The sequence below is a fragment of the Etheostoma cragini genome, chromosome 7 (assembly GCF_013103735.1).
Source record: "Etheostoma cragini isolate CJK2018 chromosome 7, CSU_Ecrag_1.0, whole genome shotgun sequence".
Lineage (NCBI taxonomy): Eukaryota > Metazoa > Chordata > Actinopteri > Perciformes > Percidae > Etheostoma > Etheostoma cragini.
Window position 1 is genome coordinate 25,237,471 of NC_048413.1, and position 6,462 is coordinate 25,243,932.

Sequence of the window (6,462 nt, forward strand, 5' to 3'; positions counted from 1 at the left end):
TAACAAATGTATATATAAATACGTACATATATAAGTCAACGATCATTATGTACACAGTCTTGTACCCAGTGCTTGAAGTGAAAAAGAAGGTGCCTGTGCAAATCATTATGACATTTGAGATTTCTTCAGTGAAAAACAGAGCTTGGAGATATTGCTGGTGCAACAACAATTTATTGATGTTTAATTTAATTTTTAAATTTTTATGACTCAGTTGTGGCGCCTGGACTCATGTGAGGACATTCTGACCGGAGCTGGACCGAACCTGCGGGTTTGAAGGCCTCAGACTCAGCCAAGCATTCTGGGAACAGATCTGCTGGACTTTGACATGGCAGACTTGCCTCGCTGGCTATGTTTGGATCCTTCTTCGCTCATGTAAATTATTTTCCCTTCGTTCGGTAGCCAGCGCCTGTTAAGGAGGACAGAGAGTGGAAAAAGGAGACAAAATAACTCTTGACAGGAAAGCACACTCACTGAGGGAAAAAGCAAAATAGAAGCAAGGACATTTTGGTTTCTATATACATCACTGCAAAGCTAAAAAGCAGTGTGAAGGATTATTATTGTTATTATTTCTTTTTGACGTTGGGAAGGGAATTCACACCGGCCATTTGCAGCCAAAACAAAATCTCTGGCCAGCAACAGTCAGTGAAAACATGGAGTTTACCCGCCTGCGAAGGCTGCCAGACGCACAGAATATGTGACTGGCAAGCCTGTGAGAGAGAAAGAGAAACAGAGCGGGCTTCCAGAAGCTTGATGTTTACCTAACCTCCAACTGAATGAAAAGTCCCCGTCTCTGACCGACTACAATGTAGGAAGTTTCCCACCCTGCTGTTATTTCCAACTTTCAGGTATCCTGCCACTTAACAGATACAGAACAGAGCTCAAAATGAGATCCTGTGTCACACTTATAACATAGATACTGAATAGTAAAAGGCAACATAATGATTGAATGACAATGAACCAAAATGTGACTGAATCAATTGAATGAAATTAACCCAACGTGTATCCTTTGATTTGATTGGTAAGTTACGAGAAGGTTGTTGCCATTTGATTGACAACAGAGAGGCCGAAACATTCTGACATTGTGTTGACACAAAAATCTAAAAGAGATAAGTGAAATCGGCAGACTTGTTTATTATATGTGATTTTTCAACGTTTAAAGGTCCTGTGACATGGTGCTCTTTGGATTCTTTTATGGAGACCTTAGTGGTCCCCTAATACTGTATCTGATGACTCTTTCACAAAAGTCAGCCTTGGTGTAGAATTACATAGCCAGTCTCACAACTAGCTTTACTTAGTATGTGCCATTTCAATGTCTGTAGCTTTTGAGGAGGAGGGGGGGGAGGCTGGGGGTGTGGCTTTGATGATGGACAGACGATGATGGACAGACGATCAACAGTTAGTTCTTCTTAGTTGTCTGTCCATTTTTTAAACACGTGCATGTTGCGTCATGATCGTGTTGGTGAGTACTCCGTGTATCCTTAAATACTTTTTACAACACAAGCAAAGTTCTTCTTCTTCTTCTTCTTCTTCTTCTTCTTCTTCCAGCGTGCGTGCAGTTGAGTTCCGCTGACAAATATGCGTCGCTCAACATACGTCACATACTCCGTTGCTCTGATCCAATTGAGTGCAGAGGCATCTTCTTTCCTGGTTTTGATTGGAACACGTCCCATAATCACAGCCCGATGGAGCAGTATCAGGCTATGTATCAGGAGTATGAAGATGTCAGACTAACCATGCAGATAAATGAGTGAAGTACAGCAGCTAAATGGTTCCCTGTGTTGCATACTGTGTCGGTTGACACATTTTGTCCTGTGTCCCTCAGCTGTTAACTGTAGGCTGGAGGCCGGACTCGATCCATCGGTGGAGCTGATGGGGCTGACAGCGGTGTGGGATCTCCACAGCTGAATGACCTGTGACCTCATGACCCATTAAACACCCCATCTACGTAAAAGCACCACGATGCTGGCACCCCGAAACTGTTCACTGAACTGGTCTGCCCTCTATCAGCACATCACATCTCTGTTCATTTGGCCTATTGTTTTAGACGCTGCTGAATGAGAACTAAAATACCATGAAATGACGATTCCTCTTCCTTTTGTGTGCCTGCTTCTGCCAGGAACAAACGCTAAGTCATGCTGTCAAAAACCCACACAGGCCCAGTCAAAGCACGCAAAATGAATGGGTTGTTGAGTCAGACAATAAACCAGCACATGTCCTCTCCTGTCATAACATCTGCCTCATTGGGCAGAATACACACTAGATATACTGCATATTTACTGTATGTCCTGCGTCTCCACAGACTCTTGCTCCATTACAAGATGGCCGCGCCCGCATCTGGCTTCACTTTTGTTTAATGGGAGGAAGTGGAGACGCTTCATCCAGCTTCATATAAAGTCTATGTTCACAGCCCAATGGGTCCTCCTCCCAAATGTTTAATGTCTTAAAGGGCCAACAGGTTGATCACCAACTCTCTCTGGAGCTTGTTTAACCCTTGTTTAGTCTTCCATTTGACCCTGTGCTTGTCGTCCTGAAAATAAACACTTTGTCAGACGTATTTGTCTCTCTTATTGACACTTTTGTCAATGTTTTTGGCTCTTCTTTTGACGTTGAAAGCTTCTTGTTTTTTTACTACCATGTATAAACACCACAAACACCAACTAATTACCAGTTTTACATTCACTACATTTTTGGAATTAATGGTCAAATAACCTCATTTTAAGGAAATTACTAGAGTTAAAAAAGCAGAAATTATGAATTATTAGACTCATACTGAAGAAAGGATAATTACAGAAGCATAAATCTCAACATTCAGTCTGGTTTTGAAACATTTTCTTTTATCAAACGCAATTTTCTTTTTTATTTAACACCCAAAAGTCAATGAAAGTAGAGATCCTGTCTTTTGTTGTGTTTGCAAAGCGCGATGTGGGGAATCATCCATGTTATTTTTTGGGTTATTAAATTTACATAGACATAAAGGAAACCCATATTTCTGATATAGACATTCTGAAAAACGGGTCAAATTTGACCCAAAGACAACACAAGGGTTTGAAAGGGTTAAAAAACAAGTGAATTAAGCATATTAATGGCACACCATGGAGGCTTCCAGCATGTCTCCTATCACCGCCGGCTGACATACAGTTTTATCCCCGGTTGAAAAATGCAGCATCATTTTAGTTAGTAGACAAAAAGTGAGTAGATTTCAAATTTCACTTTGATTTTAAGAGATGAGGAGATGAATTGAAAGTAACGTCTACTTAAGGCCGTCATTTGTGCAGGATTAGTTCTTAATGTGGATCTAGTGCATCACCAGACATTATGTAAAGTCCGTTTAGAACTTTGTGGCAGATCAGTTCCGGGTGGCCTCAACAAACTGGAGCGATCCTTTCAAATGTTTTCTTTGCGATATCAGTGTAGTGATGTTCTCTATGTGTGCCTCCATCGCCTCCTCATGTGCCATTCGAGTCATTATGTCGATTGGTCACGGGGGCCTCACATGCGTAGAACATTTGTGCATGTGTGTGTTTGTGTGTGTGTGTGTGTGTGTGTCTGGGTGTGTGTGTGTGAGAGATAGAGAGTGAGCCAGTTGTCTCTAAGAGGACCGTTGCATCACAGCTGGTACTCAGCGATACAGTGAAACGGTCATGAGCAGCTGTTGTTTGGCCTGAACTGAACTATGGGAACATATCTGACAACCAGCTAAGTACAAATGCAAATAGAATGTACATTTTACTTGTACATTATGTGTTTATGTTTCATTCAAAATTAGAAAAGAAAAGAAAAGAAATTGTGCATGAAAGTGATTGTACATGTGGATAACATTGAAACCTTTTTCTTGTGTGCAGAGCAGCAGCACAGTTGCTTGACGGCTTCATCTGTACTTTAAGCATTGCCGTCCCAGAGGAGCATTTCCCAGAGGAAAAAGACACGCCTGATTCTTTCCAAATTAAAGTAGAATTCAATTTGATTCAGGTGCTCATTCCCCGCTGAGACGATCAAGTGACTGAAAACCTTGCAGGGAGAGAACCTCGATTTCACAAATTGTCCAGAGTTTGTAATCAATTGAGCCCCAAACTCTTCGTCCATCCTAAAAAAGCCCAGCCTTAAACAAAGACAGACAGAAAGCAGGCCAAATAGATACACACAGAGACAGAAACACACCCAGGGTGTTCAGACCATGTAAATAATACACACAACAGCATCATTCTCACAAAACAATGACAGCCCTCTATTTCTTTCTCTCAGTTTGGCTTTCATCCTCTTCTGTGTTCTCCCCCTCTTCACAGAGCTGAGGAGCTTTCAGGGAGTAAAAACCCCGCTCTAATTACACATGCACGATATAGCCCACTTTTGGCTCTGGCTAATGTTGGTAAAACTGCCTCCGTAAGGCTGCAAAGCTTATAATCGGCAGCAGATTTCTCAATCTCATCTCTTTCAGTTTGGCGTGCAGTGTGTCACACAGACAAACATGCTCATCTTATGTCTCATCTTGAATGCACATGCACACTTTTACATGCACCACACGCCCATACCTTCAACCTTATTTGGCATAGTGTATTAAATGGAACCCTTCTCCGATGGTGCAGATGTTGTAAAACACTCTGATGATGGCAGAGCGTTTGAAGCAGTAACTGACATCCCATACACAGAGAATGAAAGATGTTCTGGTGGATCAAACACTGTGTGAGCTGCAGCCTCCTATCACATACAGACTCTGTAAATGTTGTGTCACATCGAATCTGTGCATGATGTGATAGTGTTGCACCAATTCAGGCTGGTGTGCTTCCAGTTTCCTTCAGGTATCTGCTTTGTCAAATAAATATTTTTCAGGATCATAGACGGATTTAGAGGGCTGTCGCGGCAGTTTGTCACACTGATTTTATTCTATTTTAACACTTCCTTTCATCTTCCATGCTGGGCTGCACGGCATAACACAGCCAGACGACTGTAGCTAAATTTTAACAGTGCAATGAAAGCTGGTAAAATAAGTGGAGCGATTTTAATGTGAAGTAACCTGGTGATCCAGCCGGAAACCTCATGATATGTAGGTTACTGTCTCGTCTCGTCAGCCAATCTCACTACTCATTTTACAGAGGAAGGGTCCGCCTCTGAGCCTGGATTAATATTTCACCATTGTTGTACAAGGGATTTTGTGTGTCTGTGTGTCTGTGTGTGTGTGCGTGTGTGTTTGTGTGTGTGTGTGTGTGTGTGTGTGTGTGTGTGTGTGTGCGTGATGACAGCTTGAAACAAAGACAGTAAAGCTGAACAAGGTTAACGTGAACATTGACTATGTACACTATATATAGAATATATAAAACACAAGAAAATTGAAATTGTGTGTATTTGTGAGAGTGTTTGTGTCCATTGCATTTGTTGAGTATGCATGCCTGCATATAGGTGTGCATGTAAAGAGGCTTGTGTGTGTGTGTGTGTGTTTGCACTTTCACCAGTGCACTTTCATCACATTCATCTGCATGGTTGCTCTACTGTACTGCATATCTGGCTGATTGCATCTGTGAATGCCATCATGCGCTTGCGTGTGTGGGTGTGCTCTAGTGTGTTTGTATATACAGTACACTTACATTATGTTACCCAACCATTATCACTTTATGAGGGCAAAGGTCACTGTTGTGTCATTGATGCTGGATGATAAGCCCTGCAGATGTTCCTCTTTGCACCAGTACAAACAAGACGCCACACTGACTGTTATCTTTAAATGCCGTGATATACAGAAGTGGCTTATGAAAGTGTTCTGACCCCTTCAGTTTTTGCACACTTTCTTGTGTTATAGATTTACTTTAATCCACTGATTCAATCATCATGGATACGCCAGGAGGGATTGAAAAAACTGAGTAGGGTTTTCCGGCATAATTTCAGCCACTTCCAAGGTCAAAGCTCCAGCATCACTTGAGGTCTGCAGAACAAGTTAGACCAAACACCTTTAGGCCTGTGCACCCTGATGAAGGCCACGAGCCAAAATGCTTGGGTCCAACAACAAACTCATGGCTTGCTCGGGTGTGTGCAGTTAGCTCTCCAGCTAATGTCACATATGTCACATGTTTCCCAAAGATGTGTGAATGTACGTCTCTGTTTCTCTTTCTGGTGTGACCTGGCCATAACTTAGGAAGACCTGAAACTGTATTTACTGCTAAAGATGCTTCTCCAAAGTAATAACTCAATGCTCTGAATACTTACTGTACGGGAGATTTTACGTTTTTGATTCTTGGTACATTGTAAAAAAAAAAAGAAAAGAAAAGAAAAGAAGTCCATTTATTCCATGTCAAATGAAATCTACAAAAGTGTGCAAAAAGTCAGACCACTTTCCAAAGCCAGTGGATGTGTGGTGATGCGTATTAGTTGATTTATCATTGCTTTACTCACAATAATCAACCAGCCAGTTGGACTTGTGCAGCAGTACAAATATCTGGGGACTGTGATTGACAGTAAACTGTGCTTTGAGTCCCA